We start from the raw sequence: 23,536 nt of genomic DNA, 5'->3' as shown, positions 1-23,536 counted from the left end.
GAAACCGCTCATCGTCAGCAGGTGCTGGGTACAGAAAGGCCAGGTGGCGCACATCTGGGCAGGGGGTGAAAGGATGTTCAGCCTGCTGGGGGCAGGTGGGAAGAGTGATAACAGCTCATCGGGGGCCTGCTGGGACAGTCCCCCCACCCAGAGTCCATGGGCAGCTCTCCGAGCCGGGCACAAGTCCCCTCTAGACCCACGGATGCTGAAACACCACAGGAAAACCCAGAACAGCATGAAGACCCACGCAACCAGGCGTGGAAAATGCAGCCCACGCTCCCTCTTCCCCACGCATAGGTAATTGAAGACTGATTATAGACGCCACTCAAAGTCTGTTCTCGGCATCAACTTCACATCAGAAAGTTAGAAGCAAACTCAAACTTCCCCAGAGGCTGCAAGGGGGAGAGGGGGTGCAGGGTGTCGGGAACACTGAGCCACATACACCACAGCTGTTCTCACCGGGGCCAGAAACACGTGTACACATGTGGAGTTGTTTTTCTTTATAAGGTGTGTGTGTGTGTGTGTGTGTGTGTGTGTGTGTGATTTGAAAAGTGACCACATATGTCAGGGTGTGCCATTGTATACGCGTGTGAGGTCCACGTGGATGTGTGTGCTGTCAAGCGATGGAGCACACCCAAGTGGGTGTGCGGAAGTGCAGGGTGGGACTGCTTATGCGTGAGAGTCGGGGGGGGAGTTTGTGAGTGCATGTGCCAGCATGATGCTGAGCATGTGTGAGCGTGATGTGTCTCCGAGTGCTCCCGGGATGTGAGTGCTCCCCGGGGTGTGAGTGCTCCCCGTGTGAGTGCTCCCCAGGGTGTGAGTGCTCCTGGGATATGAATGCTCCCCAGGGTGTGAGTCCTCCCCAGGGTGTTGTGAGTGCTCCCCAGGGTGTGAGTGCTCCCAGGGTGTGAGTGCTCCCCAGGATGTGAGTGCTCCCCAGGGTGTTGTGAGTGCTCCCCAGGGTGTGAGTGCTCCCAGGGTGTGAGTGCTCCCCAGGATGTGAGTGCTCCCCAGGGTTTAAGTGCTCCCCAGGGTGTGAGTGCTCCCCCAGGTGTAAGAGTAGGTATGCAAGAAGGTGCCACTACATCCGTGTGTGTGTGTGTGTGTGTGTGTGTGTGTGTGTGTGTGTGCGTGTATCCATGTGCCTCGGTGAGTGTACCCTCACCTAGACATCTCTACTGGTCACCGCACACAAGCGTGGATCTATGTCAATGTGAGCATGCAAGTGTGTCCTTGTTCGCTGTTCAGTGTGTGTGACTGTTTGAGCATTGCTCATGTTCCTTCTCAGCCTGTTCTGAGGCGGACATGCACTGGTGCTTGGGAAGGAGGTGGTCGCTGAGAAAGGAGCTTGAGTTTGCTGGGACTAATTAGCAAAAGGACTGGTCCCCAAACAATACGGTCTAGGTTTTAATCAGCGTGAAGGAGCTTTGTGTGAGGAAGGAGGACGTACGTATGCATTAGGCGGATGCTTTTGCCCCTCTACCTTTGTGTCCCTTCTCTGCAGGAGCAGCCGAGCTCCGGTGGGGACAGGGTTTACATCACTGTGAGGAGAGACCTAGGTCAGTGTGAGATTCCCTTGCACTCTCCTCCAAGCCTCCAGTGACCATGTGCGGATAGATCTCGGGTCCTCTCCATGCCTGTGTATCATGATGGGCGTCCGTCTCTCTGTAATGAGATGCTCTGGGTAGCTGTGAGGCCTCTCAGGTCCTCTAGGCTTTCACCAAGCCTTGCCAGCGTCTCCAGTCACCACCGACGAAACCCAACCGGGCTCCACTAGTCACTGCCAAACCTGCCAGGACCCTTGGGGCCCTGCTAGACCCCACAAGGCCCCACTAGTTTCCTCTAGGCTACGCTGGGGTCCCTGCACCCCTAGGGACCCATTAGACACAACCAGATTCCAGTGGAACACTAGATTATCCTTCAGGTCCTACCAAGTCTTACCATATCCCTCTGGGCTCCACTTGGCCTTACCAGACTCTACTGGAACCCAGAAGCTCCCCTAGGCCCTCCTAAGCCTCTCCCAGCCCCATCGGCACCTGTACCCTAAGCTGCCCTTTGAGACCCATCCAGACCTCAGTAGCTCCACTCTGACCTCTTACCAGGCCCTTCTAGTTCCTCCACACCTATCCTGCCCTCACCAGGCTCAATCACATCTCAGTAGAACTCAGTAGGCCCAAATTATGCCAGATGCCAGCAGGCTCTACCAGATCCCTGCACCAGGTCCCTCTAAGGCGCCTCCTAGGCCCACCGGGCAGACTGACTGAGGAGTATTGAAATCCCGAGTCTCCTGCCATCAGCGCTTGGAGAAATATCACCCCAGGAAATTAAAACCTCAGTACCTAAGCCTGGGCCTGCCTCCCCGGCATAACTTCACACACAGGATATTTCTGAGATTTTTCACCAATCATGGGCTGTAATTGGTTACCATAGAAACCTCCTCATTTCCAAGACTCCCAGCTGTTATGCAGAGAACCCAACTATGGCAGTGAGGCTGGGGAGGCGGATGCCCTGCTCCTCCTCAGCCCAGCGGCTCCCTCCTAAAGGGATGCGTTTGCTCAGAGAGGAAATGGAGGGTGCGTGGGAGAGGTGGCTGTCAGCTAGGACCAGGGCTTGCCCCACTGGACTGTAGAGACGCCAAGCCCTGTACGAGGCCTGGCCTCACAGCAGTTATATCAGGGACAGCTCTCGTCTGTGGGGGACATACCTGAGTGATTTAGGACCCCTGTAAACCTACCCCGCAGAACCCCAGGGGAGCTCGGTCCAGAGGGAGGGGCCCTCGGGTGCGCTCAGCTACAAAATGAACCTGTTCCTGAAGAATCCCACTTCAGGAAGGCACCAAGGCGTTGTCAGCTGCCCCCGCCGTCCATCCAGATGGCAAGTGAGGCCTTCTCTGTAACTATGAACCCATCAGTGCCAATGGGCCACACATCCACCCAGGAGGCCAGGTAGAAACCCTGGGACATTAAACTGGCCCCTTCGGAACATGTCACGCACTTCGACCCTCAAGGTAAAGATAGGTCAGGCCACACCAAGTACTGAAGATGGTGCTGGGGAACTAGGACCTCCGTGCACACTGGCTTGGCAACTGAAGACACTGGTTCAGTGATCCCTGAGGAAATCAGAGTTACCATTGGTGTGGCGATCACCATCTTAAAGTACGTAGCTGTGCGCTCCTGGGTCTTCGGTAGCCAAGAATGTGAACACCGAAAGCATCCCCCAACACACGGGCATACGGGACACATCCAGGCACAGAGTAGCATTTTGCCCCCGCACCAGGAGCTTTAGAAGCCCATGCCAAGGCAAAGGAGCCAGGGGTCGGGACACACATAGGTGGAAGGCCTGGGGAAGGATCCCCCAGAGACTGTGGGGAGATTGGTGGCTAGTGGGGTGCACAGGAGAGGAACCATTTGGGAGTGACTGCCTCCTTGAGCGGTCCTTTTGGGGGCATAATGGAATGTTCTGGAATTCGCTGCAGTGGTGGCTACACACCCTACGAATATACAAAAACCACTGGACCATGCCCTCGAAAAGCAGTGAATTTAATAGCATGTAGATTGCATCTTGATAACAACAAAGGGGAACTGAACCTAGAAAGGGGGAGGGAGAGGGGGAGGGAGGGGAGGGGATGAGGGAGGGAGGGGGGAGGGGAAGGAAAGGGAGGGAGGGGAGGGGAAGGAAAGGGAGGGAGGGAGAGGGGAAAGGAGGGGGGGAGGGAGGGGAGGGAGAAGAAGGGGAGGGAGGGGGGGAGGGAGAAGAAGGGGAGGGAGAGGGGGAGAGGAAGGGAAGGGGAGGAGAGGGGAAAGGGGAGGGGAAGGGAGGGGAGGAGAGGGGGAAAGGAGGGGGAGGGGAGGGAAAAGGGAGGGGAGAGGAGGGGCAGGAGAGAAGTAAAGGGAAGGGGAGAGGGAGAGGGAAGAGGAGAGGAGGGGGGCAGGAGAGAGGGAGAGGGAGGGGGGAGGGGAGGAGAAGGAGGGGGAGGAGAGGGGGTGGGGGAGAGGGAGGGGAGGGAGAGGTGTAAAGGAACCAAAATGGGGATTCTCGGTGACCTTCCGATCCTGGACCCTGGCTGCAAACAGCCAGCCTTCTGGGTCACAAGCAAGCTGCAGGAACTCTGTGGAGACTCAATCTGACCCCAGTGGGCTTGGTGTGAATCCCCAGGAGTTAAGGTCCCTCCTTGCTTGAACACAGAGACCTCCACCCACCCCTTTAAGGATGAGGCTCACGACAGTCACCTCCTGCTCCTCTCCAAGGACGCGGCGGGCGCAGAGGAAAAGCAGAAGCTGCAAGCTGTGTACACCGCTTGCTCCCATCTGCCTCTGCTCGCTGCTCCGCCGCTCCCCGCGTCTCTTCCTTTTAAATTTGTATTGAAATCACTTTTCCCCAAGACTGGTTTAATAAGATTCAGTGGATTGAGGTTCAATTCACTCCCTTCTATATACTTCCTCCACGGGAGAAAATCACCGTCAATTAAGGGAGACAAAGACATCTCCTCACCCACAGACACACCCTCCCAGGGGCCCAGATGTGGCAGCACGCGCTCCCCCGGAAACAGGAAACATCAGGTTCCTCTCGAGGTGGGGCACAGTCAGGGGAGTTGGAAAGGGTGAAAGCCCTGACATTGTGTGGCCAGGGTCTCCTCAGAAGCTTCACGTAGCATAAGGTGTCGGAGCTGCCACGAATTAGGTCCGTTCTGCTTCAGCGCCCACCTCGGGAGCTGCACCTGCTGTGCTACTCCAGGACCCCCATCCTGCTACGCTGTCTGCTGTAGACTCTAGCGAGAGTCCAGGCTTATTGATTCTCCCCTTGGAGGCTCCGTTTGAGTGTGGAATCTGAGGTTTCCTCCCTTCAACCCTACCGTGACCAGTGACACTTAGGCAGGCTGGGAATAAACTCGGGGACATAGACAGTGACAGAGACAAGTGCTGGAAGACGTGTTGTCTGGTCCGCTTTACATAAACCTACCTTCTCTCACGTGTGATCAGGATATCCCTTCACCTGGGGCTCACCTGAGATGGGGCAGCAGAACCATGACCCCAGACCCAGACACTTCCTGGCTGCTCTCCGCCTCCGTGAACTTGCTAAGAACACTGCTCACCTCAGAATACTTCCAGTTTTACCCAGAAGTTCCAAGAGAACAGCATGTGCCAGGGACTCCCCCCACCAACCCCCAGTTTCCCCTGGTGTGACGCAGCACACCTCGGACTCCCCCTTGTCACGACCCCACAGCTGTTGCCCCGCACTGTATTCCGATCTGCTAGTTGGGGTTTAGGATCTGCACAAGACCCCCACCTAACTTTGTGTGCAGCCTCTGACTTCCTTAGGCCACTTTCAACTGTGCCAGTTTTGCTGGATTTTGATGGGCTTGATCTATGGGGCAGTGGGGTTGGAGAGATGACCAGGAGTTGGGCTCTGATAGTTTGGGGGCACTGAGGTTGTGAGTTTGTAACGGGGGGGGGACCACCGAGGTGAAACGCTGTCCTTGTTAGAACACCCTGGCAAGAGCGAAGGCAGCCTCAGAGGGTGGGCTATGTCTCGGCATGGCAGGAACACGGGCAATTTACGTGACTGTTCTGTGCCTCAGTTTCCCTACCTACAGAGCAGGGTAAACTCAGGAAGCTCTTTGCAAGGTACATTGGGTTACCATGGCAGAGGGCTGTTGGCTAAGCTCGCTGGAGATGCTCTAGGGCCCTGAGACTTCTTGACTTCTTGGAACCGACCAAGCCCAGGCCCCTGCTGCCTCCTGGGAGCAGACAATGACTCCGGGGCCAGGGAGATGTAGCTGCACAGCCTTCACAGGTACTTGAAGGAGACTGAAGGGTAGCAACGTGCTGGCGTTCTGGTTGCCTGGGCAACGTGCCCGCAAGCATTCTGGAGGAGCGAAGTGACAGGCTGTGGGTGGGCAGGACAGTGGGTGGTAATGTTCTTGGTCCCAGCAGTGGGGAGTCTCCTGTGCCTATGGCTGATCCTTGGCTGCTGTGACCCGGCAAAGGGTCCCTCCTGACAGATACCCTAGGGTGGAACACAGGAGACTGATGCTCTCTGAAGTGCCTGTAGCTCTGCTGGGTCCCTAATTTCAGTTTCTGTCACCACGTCCCTGTCCCCTGCTGCAGCTGCACTTTCTCTGTGCAGTAGGCTGCTCATCTACAAGTTCCCTTGCTACTCGCCTTGAGCCTTCCTCTTCAGATGGGACAAAGGTCCTAGTCAGGTTTCCCAGAACGAGCTGGCTTACCCCCAGGGATAAGCCCAGTGCCCTCTCCATTTCCCTGTAGGTATAGGATAGATTCGACAGAGCCAGAAATGTCGGGTCAGGTCTTCAGTCCAGCAATCATATCTCTAGCGATCTCATAGGACCCAGGGTCAAAGACCTCTCTGTATATCATCATGGGGTATTTTACAGCCCTAAAAAATCCCTCTTCGTGGAATTGGTGTGTCAGGAAGCTCCCATGTTCACCCAAGGACCTCATTTTAAACCGATTCTCAAAGACACAGAGGGATAAAGGGAGAGAGTAGCAGAGCCTGGTGAGGGGGGAGATTCTCCAGCCGAGCACGGGCAGACACCTGGGCAGATCGCAGACCAGTTCTGAGCACAGCAGGCAGTCTCCCCGGCAGGGATATCTGGCTGGGAAGATACTTGGGGAAGGTTCTAGGCCACCATGCAAAAAAAAAAAAAAAAAAAACGAGAGCCACAGCACCATGTGCACGCATCCACGGCAAGCCAAACAGCAGAGGGCTGTGCGTGGAGAGAAAAAGACGGCGGGATCCCAAAATAGCTGATACAGAGTCTGAGCAATGGTAACATGGCAGCCGCCAGGCTCCAAGACTCTCTCACCTCACTCGGTTAAACCAGAAGAGGAAGTGTTATTGCTCTCAGCTGGAAGGAGAAACAAAAATGGAAAAAAAAAAAAAAGTAGCTGGTCCTCTCTACAAGGATGTATCTTAAGATGGTGGTGCACAGGGAAGTAAGTAATCTGTGGTCTGTCCTGGGAGACAGTCTGTCCCTCCTGAGGCTGGGAGGCTGGGAGGCTGGGTGGTAGTCTGACCTGGGAGGAACCTGGGCTTCTTGAAGATCCTTGGTCCCCATTGCACTGGAACCTGCAAAGTCCTCCCAGTTTGTTGTCCATGCCTGAAGCTACTGTTCCTGGGGACAGCTTGGCTGTCCCTCCCAACCTCCCAGGAGAGATAGACTGATTTCCAGGACAGACCACAGACCACTTACTTCTCTGTGCATCACCATCCTTTAGTATGTATTTAAGATACATCCCCATGGGGTTGGGGATTTAGCTCAGTGGTAGAGCGCTTGCCTAGGGAAGCGCAAGGCCCTGGGTTCGGGTCCCCAGCTCGAAAAAAAAGAACCAAAAAAAAAAGATACATCCCCATAGAGAGGATCAGCTACCATTTTTTGTTGATTATTTTCGCCTTCAAGATGAGAATAACAGCTGACTAATCGCCAGGTTCTGAAGCACCCATTGGCCTCACCACACCATGTCAGTAATCTTCTGACTTGATTGTTGCAACTGCTACATTGTTATTTGCAAAGTCCAAAAACATAATCAGATACTTGTTAAAACAGGCAAAGAAATAAGCAAAGAGCACAGGTGATAGGCTTCAGACCCTAAACGCCCTGAGCAGTAGAGACAGGGAAAAAAAACACACCGGTGAGCAGAGGGCCTGTCCCAAGGACAGAGGTTTGTGATGGCACAGAGGTTAGGGAACCGTGAGCTGACAGTGATGGCACTGTGAGTCCTCAAACCAGAGGGCCAGGGTGAGTCCATGGGCCTCTCTTGGCACTTGGGGATGAGGCAGTGCTGGCAGAGTTCCTGTGAAGGGCCTAGCTACACCGGCTGGAAGTGGGAAGGAGGTCCTGGAACCTGGTCATGGTAGGCCATGATCTCCAGATCAGCTGCACCCAGCACTCAAAGGCATCATCAGGGAGGTGTTGGGAAGGAAGAACCAGTGGAAGCCAGAACAGCCAGACCCCTGAAGTGTTCTGCTTTCTAGGCTTTATCTACCTACACTGCTGCTCTGACGTCACCACAGCCCTCTCTGCCATCCTTAGATTCTAAGACTTAGAAGAAGTTAAGCAAAAGCCTCACTTCCGAGGTCACTGAATAAAACAGTTTCATGTAGTGACATGATGCAGAGCCTGGACAGGTAGTAAAGAGGCAGGAAAGGCAGTGCAGAGGCAGGGGAGACAGGGCAGAGGCAGTGCAGAGGCAGGGGAGACACTGCAGAGGCAGGGGAGACACTGCAGAGGCAGGGGAGGCAGTACAGAGGCTGCAGGGTAGTATAGAGGTCAAGGAAGCCAGTGTAACCCACGAGGTCTGGATGGGGTGTGGAAAGGGCCTGTGGCTCCAAAGATGTTTTCCAGTTGCAGTCTGAACTGAAATGCTGGTGGAGGGTCCCTTAACAAAGAATCTGGGTCAGAAAAGTTTTCCTCACGTGAGTCTCCCAGCACCTCCTGGAGATTCCCATCCCATGATCCTAGGCTCCCGAGTCTCCTTCACCTGTTTGCTCTACTCTCCTCTTTGGTTCACATGCAACCCAACATAGCCACCCCTGCAGACACAGAACACGGATGGACACATACATGTGAACCTTCAGTCACAGGACAACAGACACAGAGACAGAAAGAATATACAGGATACAGACACACATGCACAGACCATGCGTGCATGCACAGACATGCCATCCATGCATAAGACGTGTGCAAACAAACTCATATAAGTGCACACAGATGTGCAAGTGGTACACACACACACACACACACACACACACACACACACACACACACAGCACCACTAACCCTTCACACTACCCTTCCCCATCATCCCCATATCTCCCAGAGCCTCATCTGTGAAAGCATCCCTCCTGGTCACCTCCCTGCAGCTTGCTGTCTGCAGAAGTCTCCCAGAGGAACATCAGGAGCCCGGCAGGAATGCACCATGGCATAAAGCTTTCGTGACAGAAATTGTCTGGCATGGGGACAAGATGTCGTTGTTGGGTAATTATTCCTCCAAAGAGCACAGTGGAGCCGGGCCAGCTGTGCAGCCCAGGAGCAGTTCCCTTGGGATCGGAACTGCCAGGTTCTTAGCGACGCCGTCTTGTGTAACTGGGATGTAGGTGTCACAGGATTCATTCTGGAAGCCTGGAAACCCAACAGTATTTCCTGGAAGGTCCAGGTTTCTGGGCTGAGATATGACGCAGGGAACACTAGGTCCAGGGAGGGTATTTTCTGTCTGACCACAGGGTCAAGAGGCCAGGCCTGGATCCCTGCTGACCCGCACCAACACACCTAAAGTTTCTGACATCAGTGTGGGCAAGCTTCTAATGCTTGCTGGACCTGAGCCATGCATGGCCACCTGTAGCTTCTTTTGTTGTGAATTTTCCCCTCAAGAAAGGTTTTTAACATCGTGATCTGGAATGCTCTGAGCAGGTGAGATGGCCTGCCACATTGTATTGTAGCTCAAGGTGAGGCCCATTGTCCAGAGGAGTCTCCGTCAGGTGGGACTACATGGCCAGAGCCACAGACAGCCCCTCCCCCTACAGTCATCGGATGTTACACCATATCTGGATGTCACCACAACCCCGAGCTCTAACACACCTTCTCACTACACGGTTCCTGACTCTAAAGTGGCCCTTTGACAGGGGAGGCGACAGAGGTCTCTCCCAAGCTCACTGGTCAGTCAAGAAGGAAGAGGAAAGTTGGTGGGTTTTGTTCTAGGTGTGAAGTTGAGAACAGGGTCAAACTCCTCCTGGGACAGACTGAAGAAAACACACTGGCACACTGGCCAGAACAGGGCTTCGCCATTCGCTGTTGTGTGGCAGTAGGCCATCTCTTCCCTGAAAGATCCTTATTGGAGGATCATCTGTTCCAGAATGTTCTACTCTGCTGTTCCTCCGACTCACTGCTCTGTGACGATGACCACAGAAGGAGGTCTCAGGTCGATAGACACAACCTTTGCTCCTTTACCAAGCCATGGCTGTGTTGAGCATTGCCTTCCCATCAGGTGAGCCCCAGGTCGGTGTTGAGGTGTCTCTCTACGGTGAGGTTAAGACACAGTCTGGTGTGCAGAGAGATCTGGGAAGACAGGGAAGGCACCAGCTACCTGCCCAAAAGAGAGGCTCCCAAGAGGAAGAAGAAACTGGGGTTATCTTGACACTGAACTTCACAGTCAAATGCCTGTAGGCGCTAGTCTGACCTCAGGCACGTGACCATCTGCAGTGACTACTGCCACTCTCTCATCCTTACGGCTCCCTGACTCTACACAGGATGTTAGTCTGAGGATCTGTGGTGAGAGGTGATCATGCCTTTGTCCCCAAGGTAGGCTCACAGCAAGAATCATGGGGCTTTCTGCTTGAAAAGGAAGAATGCTAACCAAGCAAGTGGAAGATGCTCCCCAAGATGAGCCCCCTTCCTACCTGGTTTAACCTGCTCCCCCAACCCCAGAAACAAAGCTCTCTCTTGCCCTCACGAATCAGTCCCCTGAAGCTCAGCGTATCACAGACAGCCTCATTGAGGAGGAAGAGCCATCCAGCAGCCAGTTCTAGTGCCTTGATCAGGGTATAGGCCACCCCACTGCTGACTAGGAGGCCCTCCTGACCATGACTCCTCCTTCGTCAGGCATGCCCCTGGCGTCTATGCCAGTGAGTAATCTGGTCAGTACCTGCCCTCAAGAGTATGTGGCCTTTTCCTCCTTCACAGTATTGGCCATTACGGTGGCCTCCGAGGACCCAAGACAGAAGGAGTTGCACGGAACAGTAGGGTGCACGCTCGGTTCTTGTTTTATATAAATTATGCTTTGGTGAACGTTAATTGTGCTTATTCATCTTTAGTCGATAAGCTCGGCAGTCACTTCAGAAGCACCTGGGGTGGTGAGGCGGGTTCTACAACTGAGTGGCCATGTCCCTTCCACCGCTCCTGTCTGCCACGTGGCTCCCAGAGGACAGCTGGATGGGCGGATGATTCGGATGGAGGAATGGACGGACAGGTAGATGGGTGACCGGAGAAGCAGATGGGTGGATAGATGGGTACGTGGGTGAGTGGGTGGATGCGCGGGTAGATTAATGCACGGATGGAGGGACAGATGTATGGGTGGGTGCGTAGATAGATGGGTAGATTAATGTGTGGATGGATGAATGGATGGATGGATGGATACATGGATGGATGGAGACATGGATGGATGAGTGGGTGGACAGGTGGATCAATTGATGGATAGACGCATAGATTCGTGAATGAACGGATGGGTAGATTAGTGAATGGGTGAGTGGAAGAGCAGATGAAAGCGTAAACAGATGGGTAGGTCGGGCGCATACAGCTCCCCCCTAAGAAAATGGATGTTTCGGTTTTCAAGACCTAGCAGAAGCCAGTCAGCAGACTGGAGTGATTCAGCTCTTCTTGAGCAAGACTCAATGGCTCTGTGTGGAGAGAAGGCATCTCAAAGACCAAGTAGGAACGTTCTGAGGTGAACAGAAGGCAGACTGGGGCTTGATCTGTGGGGTCTACTTGGAATGAGAGGCTCCTGGGGAACCCAGAAGTAGGGAACCCTCCCTCACACGGCCCTGAGCAGCTGGCTGCTTTTGCTCGGCAGTGTCAAGGGCAGATACCCACAGAGCAGCTCCTAAGTGTGTCAGTTGCCTCCTGGATTCTTGCCTAACACCTCAGGTTCATGGTCAAGATAACCCTACAGATCTGGCATTGCAGGATAGTACTCTCTGGGAGCCTCAGAGCTAGCCCAGGACAAGCAATGAAGCAATTTCTTGGATCCCTGTGTGCTCAACACTCCAGGGACAGTAGATAAGGGAAATCTGACAGGCAGAGACACCATTTCAGGCAAGCGCTGGCCCTTCCGACTGCCCTATGCACAGTATCCAAAGACCTACTGTGGGTCTAGTTGGTCTTGACCCAGAAGGCTGGGGAGAAGGATGCTCTAGAGAGACCGTTGGACACTGTTCAGCTCCAGGTGGAATCCTCTGCCCAGCAGTCTGATGGGGGCACTGGGGGTGCCCTGATCCTGGCCTTAGCTCAGTCAGTTTTATAGGAAGGAATCACAGAATTGTCTATCCCACAGCTCCCAAATGTGAGGCTAGACCTTCCTCCCTTCACTCCTAGCACACAGGTCTCAGAACTGTACCTTGGGCTTCGCCCTGCTACTCTTGGGGAGACTACCTGCTCACGGCTTTTCATCATGCACAGAAAGCCTTCAGCTGCTTCTGGGACTAGCTGCAAGCATGGAGCGCTGGAGAGCACAGGGCAAAGTTGGTCCTTTTGCACTGGATGGAAGCCAGCTCTGGCCAACTGCTCGGAGCACGTCGGCTGCCTCGCAGTCCTGGTTCCTTGGGTGAAGGGTGGTGCCAGCATCCACCAAGATGTTCTTACACACAGCTTCCCCATGCAGGCTTCTTTCCACCACCGGAATTGAGACGACCTGGGGAGGTCCCATCCTGCTTTATGGACCACATAATGCACAGCTATTTAGACGCCCAGTATCTCCCATCTGGAAAAGGGTCCCCACATCAAGGATGCAGTCAGATGAGAGACTGTCCTCCTCCCCCAGGCCCAGGACTTGGGTGCTCTCCAGAAGCAGATGAAAGCTACAGCCTTCTAGGTCAAGGGAGAGAGTCTGATGCTACCCAGTAGAGAAGTGTGAGCATGTAGGTAGGGTCTAGCAACATAAACCTCTCTCAGGCTGTAGCCACATGTGCGAGACCCTGGGGCAGCCCTAGCCTAGGGTTCTACTGCAGTCTAATGTGTCCCCATGAATCCACATGCTGGAGTCAGGACCCAGGTTGCTCAATGGATGATAAGGGGAAGCCCAGCTTCCGGTAGGTGGTTTGGTCTATGGGTCATGAAAGCAAGGCCAGAATGACTTTTGTGACTTTTTAAATAAACAACCAAGACATAGAGTAGACACTTGTTTCTCATGACAAGTTCAAGGTCATTCCAGATACTGTGGCCCCTGGGAACAAGGTGAGTCCTCTGCCTTTGTTCCCAGGCTTGGGAAACTGAGGCACCGGTCCACTGACAGGCACACCTCTCTCCCCATGTAAAGATCTGAAGGCAAACTGAGCATTAAAGTCCCCACTGTATCTGGCTGCTGTGTCCAGGGTGTGGGTAAGAAAGGTCCCCAGGACGCACACTTTTCCTGACCTGTGCAGAGTCCTGCCCTCCAGGACAACCTTCTCTCTGTCCTCTGGGTCCTTGTAAGCCAGCCCTTTGTCTACACATGGGCGGGACTGCACAGGGCTCCACTCCTGCTGATATTAAATCACAAAATAGGTATTTTAGTTGTAACAAATTGTGTATTCAGTAGCTAATCGGGCAGCCCTTTGGCAGGGGAAAAACAATTTAACCACTGTTATCAGCTGACTTTCCACCTGTGTGGCCTTCTGATTTACTGGTAATTGTCTCTGAAACCTTTTTTCAGGGTGGGAAATTCTCTGCGTTTCTCTCTACATCTTTGCTGCTGGAGATGGGTTTGGATGCCCAGTTCGTTCCACAAGACCTTGGGGACTGTTAACCACAGTCCCTGGCCCTGCTCTAATAATTTCCTGGTCACTCCTGAATGAGACATGGGGCAGGGAGTGTCTCGGACCCCCAGCCTAGGCCTTTCTTCCGATCATGGGCAGTGAGCAGGAGTTCTTCATACAGCACTGCAAGGCAGGAACCTGTGTGCTGACTCCAGTCTGTGATTCCTGGGGACACATTAGATCGCAGCAGAACACGGCAGCCCAGTGGATGAGACAGAGCCTCAGCTTCCCTTTCTGCAGAATGAGATGCACGGGGATCTCCCATGAGCTTCACGGGTTGAGAGGATCTTGGAGAATAAAACTTTAAGAGAAATGGCAAACAGAGGGCCTTTTTTCCCCTGAGCAATCACTTGTTATAAGGAGCTGCTTTTTCCAGGTAAGACTAGACTGGTGGTGTCTGTGCGTCCCCCAGGTGTCATTTCCATAAAGGACTTCAACACCCCTCACCCCCACCCCCTACCAGTCACCTGCACATTTCAGCCTTCCTGCATGTCCTTGTCCCTCGGCCTGCCTTCAGTCAGCACACGGGGTTACACATACTCTGTACAGCCCTTGCTGGAAGCTAGGACTTAAGAGACTAGATACAAACCTGCGATTAGAGTGAGGGACGGACAGTTAAGTGTACCAAGAGCTCGGAATGCAGCCTGTGAGACCCCGGTGGGCCACACATCACCAGATGGCAAGGACTGCATCAATGGGGATGCTGGAAATGAAAAGGGCTAGCCTCAGCAAGGCAGCAGTCCAGATTGCAGATGCCTACTATCACCATGATTCCACTCCCATAGTTCCCCCTATGTCTGACACTCTCCATACCTCCTATCTATCTGCCTGCCCAATATGACAGGGAGCAAGGGTGACAGGCAGCTTCATCTGGTAAGGCACAGATTGCCCCTGTCTGATGCTGACTCTCCCGCCCTCTGGCCCAGGGAATCTTCCATTCCCTGATGCCTTTCTGTGGTCTGAACCAACTCAGGGGTAACTATGAGAGATCCACTGAGACTCTGGCCTGGAGGCTCTACGTGGTTACCTTCTGTCATCATCCATCAGGGCTTGGGGTCTCCATTCACCCCACACAGCATCCCACACACTGTTGCGGGGATGAACGGGCTGGTGGATGAATGAATGGCTATAGCTCTCTCTGCTACAGAACTTTGCTGAGCCAGGCCCGCATGGATCCCTCTGTCTTCTCCCAGGAGCGGCCGAGGGCTCTCTATAAACCAGAACTGATCGGCTGTTGCCCCAGAGAGCTAATCTAGATGAGGATGTTCTGTTCTTGAAAACCCAAACTTCTGTAGCTGCTCAAAGCTCTTGGCTCATTCTCCACCTTGCTTAATTCCGCCAGGCTGCGTGAGCCGTCAGGGAGTCTCTACATAGGAAGCGCAGGAGTCCCTGTTCCCTGCTCTTTGCCGACAATGAATGTGGCCCACAAGCCACCCACAGACCCTCCTCCTCACACCCCACCCCACCCACAGAGAATTCCAGGGAATCAGATACCGTGGTAGAAGAAGGAAGTCAGGTGACCCTGTACCTCCCATGCTCCGTAACTTAGGAATCACTCATCTGCTGTTATCAGCTGGGACAAGCAGATAGTCACAGGACGTATAGCAAAATCATCCCCAGAGTCCTAAAATAAAATTAAATAAAATATACTCTGCTAAGTGGTGGCTGCTGGTGGGGGGTTTCAAGGGGTTTCGGGCCCTCAAACTGATACCCGTGTGGTGATTTTGACATCAAACACTGAGTAATTCTTCACTTTTCTTGGGTAGCATCTGTAGAGAGCCAAGGAAAGAGAGAGACAGAGGCATGGGGTCCTAAAGACACTGTGGCCATGAAGAGAGCCTGGTGGAGGGAATGGCCTTGCTCCATCTGTTCAGTGGCGTTGGCTATGCTCGTTGACTGACCGGACAGCCCTGGGGATGTGGGTGTGGGGAGTAGAAATGAGAGCAAGGCGCCAGGGATAAACAGGGGCACTCTGCCCTGTGATGGGCATGTCCCCAGTGTAGAGAGTGACATCCCCAAAACTGAGCTGACTCCAGCTGATCATTAGAGACTGACAGGCACCTATGATACCTTTAGAGGAAGAAGATCAAGAGGTTGCCCCTGCCCCCAAAGCAGTGCTGAGGCCAGGCCCACCCGTCTCCTGACCCAGCCACATAGTAGGGAGCATTCTAGAATCTTAGAGTCCACGTAAGCCATCCGTTCTCATGCTCCAGGCAAGGTGCTGAGGACACTGGCCAGAGAGAAGATCAGTCCCTAATGGTTGCCTTCTACTGAGAAAGGTGGGGAAGCCTGGGCTGGGCTTCTATATGTTTGCACATGTTTTTTATAAGTGTGTATGAGATATGAATGTGTATATATGACTATGTGTGTATATGTGTATATCTGCATGTGTAAAAATTTATTTGTATATATTTTCACATGTGTATATATATGTGTGTTCACATGTATGTCAATATATGTCTATACAAATGACCATGTGCATTTACATACATGTGTGTCTGTATATATACATGTGCATATGTCCAATGTATGTTTATGTGTGTGTATGTGTGTATGTGTATATATATATGCATGTATTTGTTTGAGTATATGTATATATGTGTGTGCCTTTGAATCTATATGTACACATTTGTAAATTAATACATGTGCTTATATGTGTAAATGTGTTATATATACATTGTATATTTACATGTGTGTATATTACATGTTTTTGTATGTTTATCTTGCATGTGTATGTACATATATGCATACGAATTCACATGCATATATGTATAAGCATATGTGCGCACAGGTGTATGTTTATTTGTACATACACGCATTCATCTGTGAATGTGTGATTATATGATCATTTGTGTGTGTGCATATATGTTTGTATGAGTGTACATATATGTCTATGTGCTATATGTATGAATACTTATATAGTTGCATATGTGTATTCACGTTTATATTCATGAATGTATTATATGCATTTATATATTTATATGGAGGAACATACAACTTAGACATGGTCTTAGGGTACTCTCTGCACAGGAAGAGGCTCCCTTGAGCCAGATCAACTGAAGGGAGGATACTAGAGCAGGCAGAGGGAATCTGACTTTGAACTGTAATAACATTCGACTCAGCCCTGGCTCCTGTGCTCCTCTGTGTTTTGTCAGGACATGTACACCCTGTGATGCCCACAGGGCTAAAGAACAACCAAAGGATGAACAGAGAGGGGACTCCACAAGGCTATGTTACTGTAGCATCCTAGCTAATCACTCCAGAAAAAATAACACCCTTCGTAAGCCTCTGCATCTGTGAATGAGACACGGATAAGAAGGAAGACATTGATCTCAATGCAAGGAGGGCATTCTACACTGTTTGTGGGGGGGGAGCTGGAACTCCTAGGCCTGTGTCCTCCAAAGATAAAGGCAGAGGTTTGGGACACAGCATAGATGAAGGTAGGAGCCGGGCTGCTGGCCAAGAGCTACCAGGGACTGGCAGAGACAGGAAGGAGCCCCACACTCCAGAACCTTTGAAGGGTGTCTTGCCCCGAGGACTTCTTGCTCTGGGCTCAAGGCCTTCAGTACAACACAGAATGAACTCCTGCTGGCATCAGACACTTGATTTGTGGTGACTTGTTATGCAACCCAGCACACTAACTCAGTTGCGGTGATGTGACAGAGTGTCACCACAGAGGGGCCCCTGAGGGCTTCAGTGAAGGAGTCCGAGGGAGACCGGCTCTTCCAGCCCTGCTTAGCAGCCATCAGCTATCAGCTGTCCCTGTGTGGCATACTCGGACTCCCCAGAGATGGACATCTGCCGCCAACACCCATTTAAGCTGGACCCAGAGGACACCGAGATCATCCCTTAAAGAAGGGGGTCCTCTCAGACTTGTCATGTGTCCCAGGGGCTGTCTGGGCCCTTTCATACAACTGACACTCCATTTCAATTCTGAGATGCAGGCTTGCAACAACTAACCCAGTAAATCTTAGGTTTGTGCTTCAGGTTGACCAGATGGCTACTTTAAAGCCATGAATGGTACCTATACCAGAGATGATCAGAGAGAGTGTCCCCATAGTACAAAGTAACCTACCACTACCACATGTTCTTCACTGAATTTTTCTGTCACCACTGGGCAGGGGCAGCAGCAGGAATGGGGTTCTGCAGCCAGCAGCAACTTAAAGACAGATCAGCATCTATAGTTTTTACTGTGGCTGCTCCCAGCACCAACAGATCACGAAACATTCACTGTTGGCATTTTGGACGGCATTTCCAAAGAAATCATTGCAGGCTTAGGCATTAAAAGACCCCCAAATAAATGTCCCTGGGAAGGTAGCTACACCAGGCTTTGTTTATATTCTCTCTGCTAGACACTTGTTCCATCAAAAGGAGGCCATGCTGTCCCTGTGGAGAGGCTGTAGGGGCAGCATTTAAAATGCAAAGATCTGCTGACTTTTCATAGGGAATTATACAAATGGAGCCGCTCTTCCATCTCGAGATTGGATTAGGAGTGTACTGGCAGCGCCGAGGACCAAGGTTGCGTCCTTGTTTCTCATGATTTATGAACTTGGAGCATTCTGCAGCCCCTGGTGCTGGACACATCCGCAGAAGCAATGTACTCAGGAAGGCTGGCTCTCACAGGCTCTGCATGCAGGAGGGAAGGGACAGGGGGCAGGGGTGCTACTGTCAACTTCTTCAGGGAAGCTATGCCAGGGAGGAAACTGGTAGCCCAGTTGGCTTTTTTGTGCCACCATTTTTTTTTTTACTCCATGGTGGCTTCCAGGAACGAAGGCAGAAAAGACAATGGCCTGGGGTGTGGTCTGTTACTCCGGTCACCGTGTCCACCACTGGACCTTGCTGTTGAGATAGGGCCTCTATACTCTCTTGCTACCTCAGCAGCTTCTCTAACAGTCCCATGGGGAGAAGGCGGGGATTAGCCAAGGGGCCAATGCCAGGTGAATCTTAGATGCCCAATCTCAGTTATCTGCCTGGACATTTCTAAGCCTTGGTGATAGGCCTAAGGAGGCAGAGACAGGCCTGTCTGTCTATCTGGAAGTTAAGGCCCAACTCCTCAGCGGCACCAGGGAAGGGCCTCAGAGGGAGAATTCAAAGAAGTAGGGAAGCCTGGGTTCAGGACAGCAGGGATATGTGAGTGCACCTGAGAGCTCCCACTTCTACAGAGGACCAGCAGCAGTACCCTGACCTCCCCAGCAGCTTGCTAACCAGATGTCCCCAAGCCCACCTGCAAAGGTGGTTCGATTCCTAGCATTGGGCTTCTCTAACTCTTGAATCTGGAGATGAGCTGATGGAACCAGAAGGAGAGTCATCAAGGGACAACCAGCCTTGGGCTCACTCCCATGCTCAAAACAGCCAGGAGGTGCATTCCCAGCCCAAAGCAGGCCGAGAACCTTAGCCCCAGGCTCACCCTGGGCTCTACACTCACTGAGCCTTGGTTGGTCCTGGGTGGCCCTTGTTCTTTCTTTTCTTCCACCTGGACCTGTTTTCTCCCCTGGGTCCCATCACACTCCTATCTCTGTGTAGCCAGAGACCTGGATGCTCTCGAATTGCCCAGTCTGAATCCCAGTGGTGCCGCAGCACCCTCAGATGTGTGAACTCACAGGTCACCTCAGGGAGGTTACTGTACCCCAAGTTAGAAGAGTCCTGAACTATAGGGAAACGGGCAGCCAATGAGCTTGCTCTCCTCGGCAGTGAGTGTCACATCTGTCCTTAAAGAACCTCTTATCTAAGACCTGTGGGCAATGAAGGCCTTGTTCAGGAGTCCTCAAGAATGGGGTTCCCAGCTCAGGGGTGTAGACATCACTCAAGACCTGATGAGAAATTCACTGTGCCACTGATGTGGCAGACTGGGACTGGGCAAATGATCTGTGGTCACATAGTAAGTGGCCCTGAACCGTGGATGCTTGTTGACGTCCATTTAAAAAGGTGGGTCTCCAACAGTTGGTACAAATGCAGAGGGAGTCATGGAGTTCTGGAATCCAAACTCTGAGGGGGCATTGGGTGCCTAGGCCAACACAGAGTACACAAGGGGGTGCGGGGAACCAGGAGCTACTGGCTTCCTCTCTCTATTCACCGGAGCCTGGGGGGTATAGCTTCCTGCTCATAGACTTTTGAAGTGCACATCGAGGGATAGGCGCAGAGCTTTGGTAGAAGGAGAAGCGTTCTCACACAGCACAGTTTCTAAGTCTGTGCTAATGCATCTGTGGGGCTCATCTATCCCGGTACCGGAGGAAGAAATGTTGGCTCTATAGACTTGGTTCCCAGTCCTGCCTAGGGTGGGAAGACTGCCCACCGGGCCTCTCCCCAGACCCTCTGGCTACCTCCTTGGTCCTCCCAGACGTCTGCACTCTGTGCGGGTGTGTCCAACACTCGGACTCCTTTCGTTGTCTGGGGGTTGGTCACAGGGATGCTGAGAGTGACCCACTTGGCACTCCTCCCTGTCACAGTCTGGGGCAATTTTGCACACTGTTCGAGGTGCCCCAAACACGGGCTTCCCCAAACACTGTGGGTATTTAGCAGGCTGTGGGTTAACAGTGGGGCATTTGATCAAAGTGTCTCGAATAACACTCCGTGTTTGTCCAGTCTAGACAAAGGGATTTTGTACGAGTTTGGCTGTTTAATCTAAAAACTGCACCTGTCTCTTTGATTTATTTAACTCTTCCCCCCCAGGATTTTAAGCCAATATTGGGTGCTGGCGAACACTCTATTTCAAACAGAACCTACTCAGAAGTCTGTCTTCGCTGTGTTTCCAAATCCGCCAAGATTCCGATGCCAAAGGCCCAATTATTTAGCTCATATATCGCACAGGTTATAAGACAGTAAAGTGTAATCCTGAAGAGAAATGGGCCATTTACACTCCCTTCAGCCAAAAGTCCATATAAAAACAGCGTTGAAGAGACACCCCCGATGGAGTCAAGGAGCCCAAGGAACCACGCGACATTGAACTTCACCATTTAACTGGGATGGAAACAGATTTTATGCCTGTGTAAAAACTCCAGTGCACCTGCAAATACAGCTGTTAATCTTCCTCTCCCAGGATGGCACCAACACAGACTCGGAGGTAGTCTCCCGAGAGAGAGAAGATGGACATCATGGTGGCTAATGACGGTGCCAGAGCTTTGCCAGGGTGGCTCATTTGCTAGCGTTCCCTGTGGCAGAGTGGGCATCCTAGAGGCGGGGTGAAAAGAAACTGACAGGACAAGACTGTGCCTCAAACCCTGCTCAGACGCTCCCTCCTCCCGCGGCTGTACGCCGGGCCCAAGAGCCATCCCACCATGGCTATCCGAACCTCACACTGCAACCATGTTTGGAAATAGCATCTTCCAAGGTGTGCCTAAGCAAAGACAAGGCCATGTCATATTGAGATGGCCCTGTGCACAGAGGTGCCAAGAACAAGCTGTATCTGTGTGACTGAGATGTAGGGGCCTAGACTTTTGGTCTCACGTCACTCTGGATGTTCTGTGAGGTGTCTCTGTGCAGAAGCAGCACCTGAGTGCATGGGGAAGTAAAGCTGGTGCCTTTCCAGTGAGGTCAGAGTAGGCTTGTCCAGTGCATACGATATCTGCAAGAAGAGATGGGGAGACAGGGAGGCCTCTCTGTGCACTGATCCTTCCTGCTAAGATGGTGGACGTCATGCCGTTAGACAGGAGCAGCTCGGGCAGCTCCACTCTTCCTTCAGCTGCTGGCTGAAAATCCTGGAACCTTACAGCCTCCACTCTCACAAGAGCTGAGTGCTTATACATCTCTCTCTTCCCCACACAATTCTCTTGGTGTACATAGACAGACAGACAGACAGGCAGGCAGGCAGGCAGCACTCACACACACATGCACACACATACACCCTCTCTCAGTGCACACAAACAGACAGACACACACACACACACCACACAATTCTCTCAGTGTCCATAGACACACACACACACCACAATTCTCTCAGTGTCCACAGACAGACAGACAGACACACCACACAATTCTCTGTGTCCACAGACACACACACACCACATTCTCTCAGTGTCCGTGAGATATACACACATACATACACACACACACACACACACACACACACACACACCCCTCCCATGCCCATAGATACACACACATAGCCTCTCTCTCTCACACACACACATACACACACAATTCCCTCAATGTCCATAGATACACACACACACACACACACCACAATTCTCTCAGTGTCCACAGACAGACAGACAGACACACCACATAATTCTCTGTGTCCATAGACACACACACATCACAATTCTCTCAGTGTCCGTAGATATACACATACATACTCACATACACACACACACACACACACACACACACACACACACACCCCTCAATGTCCATAGATACATACACATTCTCTCTCTCTCTCTCTCTCTCTCTCACACACACACACACACACACACACACACACACACACACTACAGCACATTTCAACGGCCAACACCACAATAAATATAATTTTTAATGCACTGAAGACATTCTGTCTATGGAGCCAAGCAGCATGGCACCCTATTGAGTTGGGGCAACTGCCTAGTGTCTCCAGAGAGATCTGTCACCAGTCCAAGCCTCGAACACAAAATCCAATAAATGGTTTCTACTGAAAGTATACAGGACTCATGCCATCAAAAACAAACAAACAAACAAACAACAACAACAAAAAAGTGGGAAAGTGGGAAGGGAGTTGTCAACTGAGCTGTCACTGGTCGGGAATGGTCTGTGGACACACATGCACCCTGAGGTACTAAGACAATGTATGTCTCTACAGAAAGAAAGCAGGATGCATGATGGGAGAAAGCCTCCTGGAAAGACCATGCAACAGGAGCACCCGGAATGACCAGTGGCCGTACAAGAGGGTGGTGGCAGGAGTATTTTCCTCAGCATCTTCTGGGGGAGTGCTTGCTCTCAGCACCTGGCCTACAGAGCTGCAGGAAGACAAGCACACAGTAGGCAGCTCACACATAGTGGGCAGCTCACAGGAGTCTGCTGCAGTGGTTTGAATAACAATGGCCCCCACCAGCTCATAGGTTTGAATGCTTGATCTCCAGTTGGTAGAACAGTGAGGGAAGGATAAGGAGGGTGTGGCCTTAGTGAAGGGGTGTGTCACTAGGGTGGGCTGTGAGGTTTCAAAAGCTCTCCCCATTCCCAGTGTGTGTCACACTTCTGCCTCAAGATGTGAGTTGTTGGCTACTGCTCCAGTGCCGTGCCTGCCTGCCTACCCGCCCACTTCCCCGCCCTCCTGCCTGCCACTCTCTCCTCAGTAATGATTATGGACTCTGACCCTCTGAAACCATAAGCCCCAAATACTTTTTCTTTTGGAAATTGTTTTGGTCATAGTTTCTTATCACAGTAATAGAAAACTAAAAATGGCAGGGCCTGTGACCAAGGTAAGGATAGGACTCTAGAATATCTTTTGTTTACTTAGTGCCTGACACTTAGGGGGTCTCTGGATCTGGGAGCACAGGACACAACTCCCCACCCTGGAGTTCATGAGGTACAAGACGACACAGGCTAAGTAAAAATGGAAAACGGTGGCACGGGAGTCACTGAGACCATGTGAACCCTGAACACCAAGACACTGCCAAGAGTCAGGATATCAAGGCACGTTGACATGGGAGGAGCTCCGTAGCACTAGAGGGGGTGAGGCATTGCCCAAGTGCAGGATTCGAGTGTCTGTTAAGCCTTTCTGTGGGTCAGATCCTAAGGACAACAGCTAGCTCCTGACCTGGGGCTGCAGATGATGCAGTCACTACTGAGAATGACCTTGACCTCTTGCAGACAAACTACCCAAGGTGGTGAGGATACATAGTGGATTCACCCAGGGTCCCTACCTCTTCCTGGTTCACATGCTACACGGATCCCTTCCTGTGGTGGAGGCAGGACTCGTGCCTTACTTGTAATGAACAGATCAATTACAGCAGAACTGATGATGTGAACATAGAAACAACACCATCACCTACGATGTCCTTCTTGCCGCTGATGAATTCCAGGCTGGAAGATCCCAGAA

At 52.1% G+C, this 23,536-nt stretch overlaps 1 protein-coding gene across 1 annotated transcript in view; it reads right to left on the bottom strand.

Moving 5' to 3' along the window:
* Ajap1 (adherens junctions associated protein 1) overlaps positions 1-23,536 on the bottom strand; it is a 112,235-nt gene that overhangs the window by 61,600 nt on the left and 27,099 nt on the right. The gene's annotated exons all lie outside the window — the stretch shown is intronic.

The sequence above is a fragment of the Rattus rattus genome, chromosome 1, assembly GCF_011064425.1.
Source record: "Rattus rattus isolate New Zealand chromosome 1, Rrattus_CSIRO_v1, whole genome shotgun sequence".
Classification (NCBI taxonomy): domain Eukaryota; kingdom Metazoa; phylum Chordata; class Mammalia; order Rodentia; family Muridae; genus Rattus; species Rattus rattus.
The sequence above is the reverse complement of the archived record's forward strand: the minus strand, read 5'-3'. Positions and strand labels throughout refer to the sequence as shown.